General features: G+C 41.8%; 1 protein-coding gene across 1 annotated transcript in view; it reads right to left on the reverse strand.

Annotated features, from left to right (window-relative positions):
* The window catches only part of erg (ETS transcription factor ERG), a 261573-nt gene extending 247928 nt beyond the window's left edge, over positions 1–13645 (reverse strand). The window contains 1 exon segment of the mRNA XM_078232731.1: positions 13488–13645. The gene's annotated coding sequence lies outside the window, so the exon portion shown is untranslated.
* Positions 13646–14003: the final 358 nt, after the last annotated feature.

Consider the following 14003-nt stretch of genomic DNA (forward strand, 5'->3'; position numbering starts at 1 on the left):
CAAAACACGAATTCTGTTTCTCTCTGCAGATGCTGCCAGACCTGCTGAGTTTATCCAACTCTATTGTTTTGATATCAGATTTCCAGCATCCGCAGTATTTTGCTTTTACTTGACTTTAATACAAGTGTTGTGGAGAAAAAAAAGACAACAGATAATGCTTGTCGTACCCAACAAGTCAAGCAGCAGCTATGGAGAGTGAAACATATCCACTCTATTTTCCACATATGATGCTTTCCCTTGCTATGATTTCCCCAGCATTTTCTGTTTTATTTCAGATTGAAGTCTCACAACACCAGGTTAAAGTCCAACAGGTTTATTTGGTAGCAAATACCATAATGCTACCAAATAAACCTGTTGGATTTTAACCTGGTGTTGTGAGACTTTTTATTGTGTTCACCCCAGTCCAACGCCGGCACCTCCACATCATTATTTCAGATGTCCAGCTTTGATAGTATTTTAAAAAGTTTATTTATTATTGTCACAAGTATGCTTACATTAACACTGTAATGAAGTTACTGTGAATATTCCCTAGTTGCCACACTCCAGCGCCAGTTCGGGTACACTGAGGGAGAATTCAGCATGGTCAATGCACCTAACCAGCACATCTTTCAGATTGTGGGAGGAAACCGGAGCACCTGGAGGAAACCCACACAGATATGGGGAGAACGTGCAGACTCCACACAGACAGTGACCCAAGCCGGGAATCGAACCCAGGTCCCTGGTGCTGTGAGGCAGCAGTGCTAACCACTGTGCCACCGTGCCACCCCATGGTGGATACCTGCAGGAGCTCTGTTTTCTAATAGAAACCATTTGCTTTCTTTAATCAGAGGGCATGAGAAGGAGAGAGAAAACAATTTGGAACACTGGACCTGGCAGCAGTTCATTGCAAGTTAGATTGTAAATGAAAGAATGTGTGGCCCATCAGTTCCATTTAGAACAAGAGATGGGGCCGGGTGAAAGGTGGGTCACATGAAGGAATATCTCAATACTGTAATGAGAGTTTTCTCATTGTTTTCATTTGCTAACATAAGTCTGCCGTTCATCACACTTTCTGCACTAAAAGTCTTTGCACAGATTCTCAGGAAAATGCAACAAAATAATCTAAATCCTGTGACTGGGGTGGAGGAGAAATGTGCGTGTAATCATCGTAAGACCATAAGACTTAGAGCAGAAATAGGCCATTCGGTCCATCAAGTCTTCTTCACCATTCAATGAGATCATGACTGATCTGATGTGATAATCCTCAACTTCACTTTATCCCCATAACTCTTGGTTCCCTTCCTGATTAAAAATCTGTCTATCTCAGCCTTGATCATACTTAATGACCCAGCCCTCTGCAGTAAAGAATTCCACCAATTCACTACATTCTGAGAGAAGAAGTTCCTCCTCATCTCTGTTTTAAATGAGTGATTCTCTAAATCTGAAATTATGCCCTCTAATCTTAGACTCTCCCACAAGGGGAATCAACCTCTCGGCATTTACCCTGTCAATCCCCCTGAGAATCCTATATGTCTCAATTAGGTTGCCTCTTGTTCTTCTGAATTCCAATGAGTACAGGCCCAACCTACTCAGCCTCTCCTCATAAGAAAATCCCTCCATACCTGTGATCAACCTAGTGAATCTTCTCTGGACCGCCTCCAATGCCTGTAAGTCTTTCCTAAGACAAGGGGACCAAAACTGTTCACAGTATTCCAGGTGTGGTCTAACTAATCTTGTACAGTGTTAGCAAGATTTCCCTATTTTTATACTCCATTTCCTTTTGAAATAAAGGCCAACATTCCATTTGCCTCCCCTATTACCTGCTGAACCTGCATGCTGGCTTTTTTATGATTTATGCACGAGGGTCCCCAAATCACTCTGTGCTGCAGCTTTCTGCAGTCTGTCTCCATTTAAGTAAGGATGTCAGTACATCTTGTTTTATTTTCTCAATTAAGTAGTCTGCGATCAGGAGCATGAATGTTAGACGTGAGCTGTCAGTTAGCTATGAAACAGTAACAATGGTTCATTCTGTGAAAGTGCTGATAGATGTTGGAACATTTGTAGGTTTTAACCAGGACAATGTCTTGATCATTCCACACTTGTCACAGGCAGTAATGTAACAAGAACTGAGCTTGCTGCAATACCGCATATTCAATGGCAGTTCATATTTATTTATAACACAGTGATTTATTTCCTGTTAAAGAGCTGTAGCTGTCAGAAATACATTTCCATGGACATTGCTGATGTGGGAGCTGTAAGGCGCAGTGTTTCCATTTCTGCCATGGAAACTAAACTGCACATTGTTAATTTCTAAGAAAACCTGTATATTGGAAATTGAATTTTGCAAAAAGATGGTTATATAGAGTAGTTATTTGAGATAACTACGTTTTGTGAGAAAAAGCATGGCTCCCTAATGGTTTAGAAGATAAATGTTTAATGTAATATTAAGCCATGGAGATAAGAGAGGCCTAGAATCAACCCCTAGTCTGTGCAGTTAGCTGTCTGCAGCTAATATAGCATTGGTACTTCTTGATTGGTGATGGGATCAAAGGTTACAAAGAAAAGGCGGGAGAGTGGGGTTGAGAAACTTATCAGCAATGATCAAATGGTGGAGCAGACTCAATGGGCTGAATGGCCTAATTCGGCTCCTATATCTTATGGTCTTATGGTCTTCTCCAGTGGAACTTCTGCATCCTTGGATTAGCAAGAGGAAATTTGCCAGGATTTCCTTTCCTGGTCGCTGTTGATTGGCACCCTTGTGAGTGTAAGGATCAGGTTTATGTACGAATGTTGCCAACATTCATATCATCCTAGCCATTTGCTTGAGCGACTGAAATTGCCTTTTGAACCAGATACACCAGCTGGAGGTCAGAGTTTTAGAAAAAATGCAACAGAAAGCATATGGATACAGATGTTAACATATTTTAGGGATTCAAATGGCATTATAGCATTGGTCTATCATCTGAATCTTCACAGTGTGTCATTCCTTTGAATACACCCACTGCAATGTTCCATTCTGATCTGCCCTTGTGTCGCTCTTTGGTAGGCTTAGGGCTCCAATGCAGTTGCTATCTTGATGTGTCTCGAGAAAATGGGGAAAAGAATCAAATTATTACACCTGGTTGTAAGCCACCAAGGCCATTATAGAATGGGTAAATCTACTGGTAAGTTTCAAGCTCCTAGTCAATAACTGTATTTTCGTTATTTTCTTTTGCTTTTGTAACAAAGTAGGGCACTCTGAATTATGACGCTTGGTATGTTTGATGTCAGCTAAGGTGGATATGCCCCAGATGTTTAAACGTACACTTACAAATCTCCCATGGCCCTGGATTTGATCAATTTTTAAAAAGGTGCCCCATGGAATGACAAATTGATAATGAGTATCTGCAACCTCGCGAACAACAATACAATCCATTCCTTCAGCCAATGGGGCAGGAATGACCGAAACAAAGATGGAGTAAACTGGAGTCAAATCAGATATGAAAAGAGAAACAAGGAGAGGGAAGCAAAAGTAGATTAGGGAAGATTTAATGTCGAGAGATTAGAAAAGGGGGGCAGCAAAAATCAAAAACTGAAACATTTTAGAAACCTTCCAGGAAACATCAATTGTTCCCTTTCCGAGCCTACTGATGTTGAATAGGATTTCAGGATCATTGACAGCCTCCTTACGCTGTGTAATAGCAGCTCTAACTTTCGTTGGCGAATTTAATTCATATTTATGGGCAGATCCAGTAATTTCTCAAAACCCACGGCGAGGCCGACTGCAAACTTTCAGTTTTCCAGAATAACAAACCATTCAGTAACTTGTGGCAATTTGCAACTCACATTATCTTCCTTGCCACAAATTGATGGAGGAGTAGGGGTGGGTTTTGCATTCGTAGCAATGATTGCCATGAATTCACTCGTCTTCCCAGCAAATTCAGGGAAACTTTAAAAAACAATAACAGTGCCATCCTATGGAGAAACGAAGTATAGCAATTATTATTATTGTGACACAGTTACCCACTGATTTCAATCGATTGGTGGTGTAGCCAAATCATAGATTCCTTGCATATATAAGATATATAGATATGTACTGTCTTCTGCTTGTTGCTCCCTATTTGGTGAGAGGACTTCTTGTTGGTGTTTGGTGCTCCTGATAAGATTGAATCTGCAACAATTGTTTTTTTGCGAATCAATATTATACTTAGAATGCAAAGAATCCTCACAGTACAGAAGGAGGCTATTGGGCCCATCAAGCCTGCACTGACAACTATCCCATGCAGGCCCTACCCTCATAACCCCACGTATTTACTCTGCTAATCCCCCTGACACTAAGGGGCAATTTAGCATGGTCAATCATCTAAACCGCACGATTTTGGACTGTGGGAGGAAACCGGAGCACCCGGAGGAAACCCACGCAGACACGGGGAGAACGTGCAAACTCCACACAGACAGTCACCCAAGGCCGGAACTGAACCCGGATCTCTGGCGCTGTGAGACAGCAGTGCTAATCACTGTGCCACCATGTCACATTTGTGCAGGTTAGGTGGATTCGAAACATAGAAACATAAAAACTAGAAACAGGAGTAGGCCACTCGACCATTTGACCATGCTCCACCATTCTTTATGAGCATGGCTGATCAACAAATTCAATATCCAGATCACCCCTCCCCCATATCCTTTGATTCCTTTAGTCCCAAGAACTACATATAATTTCTTCTTGAAACCAGACAACATTTTGAGAATGTGCAAACTCTACACAGACAGAAACCAAATACATGACTCGAGCGTTGTGAGGCAGCAGAGCTAAAAACTGCCAACATGCCACTGAAAAAAAAGTTTAGAAACACTCACCAACACGACTGGAGTCAGGCAACTTCTTGCAAGCTGTGCCCAGCATACTTTCCACTTCTATCTTTTACTCTCATTCTTTGCTTTTAAAACTTTATTCTAACTCTTTTAAACTCTCTAACAATGCTTTAATTCATTAAGTTGATCTTTCTCTACACCCCAACTATAACTGTAACACTACATTCTGCACCCTCTCCTTTCCTTCTCTATGTACGGTATGTTTTGTCTGTATAGTGGGCAAGAAACAATACTTTTCATTGTATACTAATACAATAATAAATCAAATCAAATCAAATCAAAATGACTTTACTGAAACATCCACGAGGAAAAAGGGCCATTGGCCATGCTAAATTGCCCCTTGGTGTCCAAAGATGTGTAGGTTAGGTGGATTGGCCCTGGTAAAAATGTGCAGGGTTACAGGGGTGAAGGGGGAGCTGGGGGATGTGGGGGGGGGGGTTTGGGTGGGGAGGGGGGGGGCGAAGTCTGATAGCCTCCTTCTGCAGTGTGGCGATTCTATGTAACCTCCACATTATGCTTGGCAGGTTATGGCATTTCATTGTCCATCATATACGGGGAAGGAGGAGGTTTATAGGTTTAAGGTGCTGAACTAGAGAAGATGGATTTTGCTGCAAAACAAATTGGGAGGTCTGTTCATGTAACTCAGTGTTTACTTTAGTTGAAAATGTTCTACTGAGTTATATCTACTGTGTCCTATTATCTACAATCAAAGTACTAGTAATGTAATACAGTACAGCTAGAGACTTCCTTTTTTACCCTCCTATCTGTGACTTTCAGAATATCAGTTTTATCCCCACATTGTATTGTTCTTTGTTCTTTGTTCTATTGCCTCTCAGTAATTTCATTCAAAATAATGTATTCTATTAGCATTCAACTGTAAGGAATACACGTATACAAAGAAATGTTCAATAGAATATATTGTAATGAATATGTTTTGTTTAGAGATTAATTAATCAGTGAATTAAATGGTTTGCTCAAGTTAGAAACTGTTCAAACAAAGTTGAAACACAATTATGATATTATCTGTGACCAGGAATTTAAATAAATTATTCTGGCATTCGATATGTAAATATCATAACACATTTATTTAAGTTGCACTTTAATGGGGAAGATTGGGACTTGATGCAACATACTGTTGTAAGTCACATGCAACATTGAGTTGCAAGTCACTGAGTTCTGCATGGTTCTGGAATGTGTCAAGTAAGTATTTTGCCATCAATGATCTATTTCCGAAGTATAGCCACTGTTTTAATGTCAGAAACGCAGCAGCCAATATGCAAGCTGTCTGTGTGGAGTTTGCACATTCTCCCCGTGTCTGTGTGGGTTTCCTCCGGGTGCTTCGGTTTCCTCCCACACTCCAAAGATGTGCAGGTTAGGTGGATTGGCCATGCTAAGTTGCCGCTTGCTGTCCCAAGATGTGTAAATTAGGTGGATTAGCCATGGGAAATGTGTGGGGTTTCGGGGATAGGATGGGGGAGAGGTCCTGGGTAAGATAATCTGTCAGAGAATTGGTGCAGACTTGATGGGCCAAATGGCCTCTTCTGCACTGTAGACTCACCTGATGAAGGAGCAGCAATCCCAAAGCTCATGATTTTAAATAAACCTGTTAGATTTTAACCTGGTGTTGTGAGACTTCTTACTGTGCACTGTAAGGATTCTATGATCTCACAAAAAGCAACGTGCTTATGATCAGCGAATTTGGTTTAGTAATATTGGTTGATGGATAAATATTGTCCAATTCAGAGTGGCAGGGGGTGGGGGTGGAGGGTGGGGGGATCGGGAAGTGGATTTGGGAAGGGTGCAAAAATAAACCACTTTGTGTTATCAGAAATGGACTGTATTAGACTAGAGAAAGAATAGAACTGTACTGTTAATATTACAAAGATAGGTGGAGGGGCAGGTAGTATTGAGGAGGTGGGGAGGCTGCAGAAAGATTTAGACAGTTTAGGAGAGTGGTCCAAGAAGTGGCTGATGAAATTCAACGTGGGCAAGTGCGAGGTTGTACACTTTGGAAAAAAGAATAGAGGCATGGACTATTTTCTAAACGGTGACAAAATTCATAATGCTAAAGTGCAAAGGGACTTGGGAGTCCTAGTCCAGGATTCTCTGAAGGTAAACTTGCAGGTTGAGTCCGTAATTAAGAAAGCAAATGTAATGTTGTCATTTATCTCAAGAGGCTTGGAATACAAAAGCAGGGATGTACTTCTGAGGCTTTATAAAGCACTGGTTAGGCGCCATTTGGAGTACTGTGAGCAATTTTGGGCCCCACACCTCAGGAAGGACATACTGGCACTGGAGCGGGTCCAGCGGAGATTCACACGGATGATCCCAGGAATGGTAGGCCTGACATACGATGAACGTCTGAGGATCGTGGGATTATATTCATTGGAGTTTAGGAGGTTGAGGGGAGATCTGATAGAAACTTACAAGATAATGAACGGCTTAGATAGGATGGACGTAGGGAAGTTGTTTCCATTAACAGGGGAGACTAGGACGCGGGGGCACAGCCTTAGAATAAAAGGGAGTCACTTTAGAACAGAGATGAGGAGAAATTTCTTCAGCCAGAGAGTGGTGGGTCTGTGGAATTCATTGCCACAGAGGGCTGTGGAGGCCGAGACGTTGAGCGTCTTCAAGACAGAAATTGATAAATTCTTGATTTCTCGAGGAATTAAGGGCTATGGGGAGAGAGCGGGTAAATGGAGTTGAAATCAACCATGATTGAATGGTGGAGTGGACTCGATGGGCCGAATGGCCTTACTTCTGCTCCTATGTCTTATGGTCTTATGGTCTTATTTACTTTACATAATATTATTTTACAGTGCTGTAATGTAGATTGTTTAATATCCTATTTCACTTCCTGATATTTGTAGTTACGTTTAAATTTTTATGACATTTATAATAAAAAGACTTTAGTATTGAATCTTCTGTTGTTTCAACGGCTGTAAGGATTACATTAAAAAATGCCAATTTCTCCCTTTTCTTCCTCTTTTGATGTGCTCATGCCAAGTTAGAATTCAGGGTTGCTGACAACCCTCAGCCTAACTTGACTGTTTAAAGGATGGCTTGGATTGGTGAAAATGTAGGCTATTTGATGGCATGGGAAGTCACAGTATAGCTCAATACTGAGTGTGAGGATTGTTTATAAATAAACAATTGCCTTACTTCTTTTAATTGAAAATCTCACACAAATGTCTTATTAATCTCTGTTATATTGTGTGTTACATTGGCGTGCTGCAATTCACCGTGTTATGGAGTAATGGGATATAGATTTCCACGATCCTTTCCCCGGGGTAGGGGAGTCCAAAACTAGAGAGCATAGGTTTAAGGTGAGAGGGGAAAGATTTAAAAGGGACTCAAGGGGCAACTTTTTCACAGAGGAGGTGGTAGAAGAGGGTACAATTACAACATTTAAAAAAGAATTGGACAGTTACATGGATAGGAAAGATTTAGAGGGATATGGGCCAAACGCAGGCAAATGGGACTAGTTCAGTTTAGGAAACCTGGTCGGCATGAACAAGTGGGCTGTAGAGCCTGTTTCCATGCTGTATATCTCTATGACTCAATGGCCAGAACTCTACCACCTTGCCCGCCACGGAATCGGAATGGGCGAGGGTTCAACAATGGAAATCTCCGTTGACCTCGGGCGGGAATTTCTGGTCTCACTCGAGCGAAGCTGTAAAATCCTGCCCTATGACTATCACCTGGCTTTTCTCACACAGTGAGTTTCCATCCTAACCACCACAGACATTGGACCACTTTGAATGTCTCTCAGCACCAAGGCAGAGGCCATGGAGTAAATAGCTCATCCTCCTGCTCCATCAAGCATAGGTGCCATATATCACAGGATGGCAAATGAGGAAAAGGCAATAATAGACTATTTTTTCAACAGAGCAACATTGTTTCTTAGCGAAATAATATAACATGAACTGTTTGTCTCTCTCTTGCCAGAAATATAGGCTGACATTTTTTAAAAACACTGCCATAGGATAAAGTATTAAAACTCATGGTAACAGAAACATCCTGAGCGCTGTGTCTTTCCAAATATTTAAGTTGTTTGGGTCTTTACATTGAATGTTGCAGATTTAATATAAAGACTAAATGTGTTTCAGGTATAGTATTGTCCAAAAATGCAGGAAATACTTTCAAAAGTTCTGATGGAAAGGCATGACCTAAACTCTGTTTCACTCTCCAAAGATGCTGTCAGACCTGCTGAGTATTTCCAGCATTTTCTGTTTTCATTTCAGATTTACAGCATCCTCAGTAATTTGCTTCGTGAAAAAGAAACAAAACTGGGCTTGCTGCTTACCAGTTTGTACAAAATGTCAGAAGTATATTACAACTAACAAAAGGGTCCTCTCTGACAGATTTGTGACAATAGGAGGAAGCATGTATTGCCAAGATGTTAGATAAACAATATCACATTGTCAGCCATTCCTAACATACAAAGCTACTATGCTGGAGTGGGAAGGAAAACTGCTCAAAGTTCCCATTCCAAATCCCTGTTCAGAGTCTCCGAGTGGGAAGTGAGAAGGGCTGGACTTTGGATGATGGACGGCAGGCCAATATACACTGTCCCCCAGTTCACACATGGAAAATGAACACCTAAGCAGATAGAAACATGGAAAATAGAAACAGGAGTAAGCCATTCAGACTTTCAAGCCTGCTCTGCTATTCGTTTTGATTATGGCTGATCATCAAATTCAATATCCTGATCCTGCCTTCTCCCATATCCCTTGATCCCTCTAGCCCCAAGAGCTATATCTAATTTCCTCTTGAAATCACACAATTTTTGGCATCATCTATTTTCTGTGTCTGAGGTAGATGCTAGAGAGAGGCCAAGCTTATAGGGCCATCTTCCAACAAAACGGTCACTTTTGACAGAGGAAGAACAGAGGCAGAGGGGAGAAAGAAGTGCTGAATTAAACAATGAAATCATTAAAATGATATGTTGCATGGATGTCCTCTTCCAAATGATGATGATGCATGAGATATTTCTATCAGGGAGCCAAATCTGATGATGCTATATGGCCTGGTCGCCAGGGCTCCTGTGAGTCACTGACTTTTGAATATTTGTACTACTTTGCCATATGAGTAATTGTCTTCAATGGATCACATCTGGATGTATTGGAGCACTGACATTGAAGGGGGGGCAATGGAATACAATATGGGGAAGCCCAGTATCTACTAAAGTTTCAGCTTGCATTATTCTGACATCATTCTAAGAATTATTAAATACTTCCAGTTTCCAGGCAGCATTAATTAATACTACTATTGCCTTTGTGCTCCCTGAACTACACTGGCTCCCAGATCACCAACATCTCAAATTTAAAATTCTCATCCTTGTACTTAATTCCCTCCATGCCCTCATCCCTTCCCTAGCTCAGTAATCTGCTCCAGCCCCTACAAACCTCCAAGATCCCTGTGTTCCTCCAATTCTGGCTTCTTGAGCATCACTGTTTTTTTTCTCCCCATATTTAGTGCTAATGCATTCAAGTGCTCGAAATGCTTTACTCTGTTATTCTCTCCCTGAAACATTCCTCTGCTCCCTCCTCAGTTTGACACTGCTTAAAGCCTGTCCCCGTGACCATGCTTTGGGTCAATTGGCATAATGCCTCCTCTTTTGAATCAGTGTCATTGTTTGCTCCTGCAACTTGGAATGTTTTACTACAGTAAAGGTGCATTATAAATGCAAGTTGGTGCTACAGATAGTGGAAGAAAAGACTACTCACGGTTTCTCCCTCAGTAGGATATGACATTTTTATTTGTTTAATTTCCTGAGGAAATTATTGCGGATGAAAGAACCAAATCTCCTCTAAAGTAATTGGATAAAAACTACAAGATAACAATCCAATTGACTGATCTAGATTACCTAGCCCAGTCCAGTTGCTTTTGAAAGCTTAACAGCAATAATCTATTTCTAACACCTTTAAATCAATTTTGACTAGATATTCATCCAACCCCTCCAGAAAGAGACAAGCATCAAAAAAGCAGTCACTTTCATTCCAAATCTATTTCCATCTCTGGTGTTCCGTTAGGGGCAGCATGATGGCACAGTGGCTAGCACTGCTGCCTCACAGTACCAGGGACCTGGGTTTGATTCCCGCTTGGGTCACTGTCTGTGTGGAGTCTGCACGTTCTCCCCGTGTCTGTGTGGGTTTCCTCTGGATGTTCCAGTTTCCTCCCACAGTCCAAAAGATGTGCTGGTTAGTTGCATTGGTCATGCTAAATTCTCCCTCAGTGTACCCAAACAGGCGCCGGAGTGTGGTGACTAGGGGATTTTCACAGTAACTTCATTGCAGTGTTAATGTAAGCCTACATGTGACACTAATAAATAAATAATGAAAAATTGTGAGATACTCCCTTAGTCCCTTTTCTTTTTCAATACAGCCAGGACAGTCTCATGCTAGAGTCACCATCTGCAACTGGATAAATAAACCACTGCACAGGTAATATGACACAAAAGAGAAAATGCTGTAAAATCTCAGCAGATCTGGCAGCATCTGTAAGGAGAGAAAATAACTCAAAGCCTCAGCTCTTTTCTCTCCTTACAGATGCTGCCAGACCTGCTAAGATTTTACAGCATTTTCTCTTTGGTAATATAGCCCATCTCGGCACAGACTTGGTGGGCCGAAGGGCCTGTTCCTGTACTGTTCTTTATAACTAACGATGGCCAGGTTAAAATTGCCCCTGAGATGCGTAGGTTAGAGGGATTAGCGGGTAAATATGTGGGGGTAGGGCCTGGGTGGGATTGTGGTCGGTGCGGACTCGATGGGCCGAATGGCCTCCTTCTGCACTGTAGGGTTTCTATGATTTCTATGATAAAACTTGGATCCATAAAGGGATGCATTTTGAATTTGGAAAAAAGTATATATACACACACACAGGTGAGAGGGGGAATTTTATTTTACAAATGCAGCGGCAGGGGACTCCAGAACAAAATCTGAATTGTTAAAAGCCCATGAAGCATTGCCCTTTTAAGCCGTCGGGACATTCTTACAACTGGTAGCAATCAGGCGAGCGGCTGCAATGGACAGGAAATCTAAAATTAGTTTTTACTACCTATAATAGAAGATTTACGGTATGGTTTAATTTGTCGTCTCCCAGCTGAAAGGGGGAACTAAAACAGCCGGTCCTGGACAGGGGTCCAGCCTTCTCACAGACTCAGACTCCCAGTATGGTGATCCCACACATCCTAGCCGAACACACACAACACCAGCATGTTAAAATCCTCCCCCAGACACCTCCAAACTTCTTTTTCGGACTCTTTCACCCCTTTTCCCTCCTCGCTTTCCTTGTTTGAAACAAAGTATGTTTTAATCCAAAATCAGACTATTTTTTTAACTTGCGTTTTCTTTCATGGAGGTGGGGGATGTGGAATTAATAAAGAGAAGGAAGTTTGACATTGTCCAATTGCTGGTGCTACCTTGGTGCAAGTAACGGTGCTGTTAAGACAATTCGAAGCCGCAAGATTCCAGATCTATAAACTGAATACATTATATCAGAAATGCTACTTCAATAAAAACCCCAAACTGACTTTCATTTAATCCAACTCAATCAATTATTTCCCGCAACTCTCGATATTTATCATTTTTTTGAATATGAAATAAGTATTTTATTAAACAGAAATATAATGCCGCATGATGACAAACTCATCAAAAGATTTGAGACACGGTTGTTCCCTATTATCAAGAAAGCAGGAACAGCATCTGGACAGGATAACTAGAGCAAACGGATTCTTCCTGGCTTTTAGCTTTTTGAAATCGCCAGGAAATCTGATCCCCAAACTAACCCAGAAATTACTTTTTAAACACGTGTCGGATTAGTGCCAAGAGACTGGGTTTTGTTCTGTATTTATCAGACAGTGAATGAGAGTGTCAAAACAAAGTTCGGGGAGGGTGCTTAAAATGGGAATTAAACAGGGAGAGGGGAGAAGGGGGTGGGCTGGGTAGAGGTAAGTGGGGGAGAAAATGTAAAGGTGAGTGAGTGGTTAAAAGCGAGGAAAAGAGGCATCTGAAATAAAATGGCATCAGGCACACTTTGAATGAAAAGTTGTTGTAACAAGGAAAGGTGTTGGGGAGGGGAGGGTTAAATGTGCAAACGATGTAGTTTGAAGGCTCTGAAGTAAATATTTAACATTGAGGTTTCAACACTTGCTGGGCAAAAGAAAAAAATTCTGGTCGGGAGAGGAGAAATGGGCTTGATCCAGCTCCTGACTCCTGGAGCGCTTCTGGATCCGTCCTAGTGTGAAAGTCATTCCCTGAGTTGGAACCGTTCGCTAGTCCGTTATTCCGCTTCCACTATCAACAGGGAACACCTTTTATTTTGCTGTTGTTTCTGTTTCTCAAACAAACAAAAGCTCCTTAAGACTCCAATCAGGATATCACGTCACTACAGTGCTGACACTTTCACTTATATGGACAAACAGAGGTAAACATCAAACATCTGCACAACCATTTGAGCTGCATCCGATTCGCTGTAAATCATAAAATGACTTGGGGGGGGGGGGGGGGGAGGTGGGACGTTGAAAATAACGTTTCTCGGCAAGTTGTAAAATGGTTAACAGTTGCAGATCGTGTAGTTAATACCCGTTTATTTCCTATAGATGCAATTTAACATGAAGCTAGGCGGCTGTGTCGCTGGCTGTGTGGTGTACTTACAGAGTTAGAGCAGTCAGGCCGTCGGGTGGTCAAGGTGCTGGTTCTGCTGTGAATGGGAGACTCGGTGAATGGAATTCCTTGTTTCCCTGAAATCTCCAATCACGGATCAGTGAGAGTGCCCAGACTTCCCATACACTGGGCAGCGCACAGCCAGACAAAAAAAACCGGGAGGGAGGGAGGAGAGAGAGAGAGGGAGGGGAAGACAAGGAGAGTTAGACAGGAAAAGAGGGAAGAGAAAGCGAGAGTGTGTTTGGACAGGAAAAGGGATAGAGTCGACAGCAGAGGAGACAGAGAGAGAGTGCTAGGCAGGGAAAAAAAAGAGGGAAAGAGAGAGAGGGAACAAAATGTGAAAGGCACCTACACAAACAAAATGAAATGAGAGAGCCGGAGTGAGATGAGTAGGAAAAGATTTACAGAAGGAAAGATGATGTGTTAACAAAGTGACGGAACAGAAAACCACAAATGAATGAGTGTCGGAAGCAAGCTTTAGAGGAATGGAGTCAAAATGGGAAATTA

Source organism: Mustelus asterias, chromosome 17, assembly GCF_964213995.1.
Source record: "Mustelus asterias chromosome 17, sMusAst1.hap1.1, whole genome shotgun sequence".
Classification (NCBI taxonomy): Eukaryota; Metazoa; Chordata; class Chondrichthyes; order Carcharhiniformes; family Triakidae; genus Mustelus; species Mustelus asterias.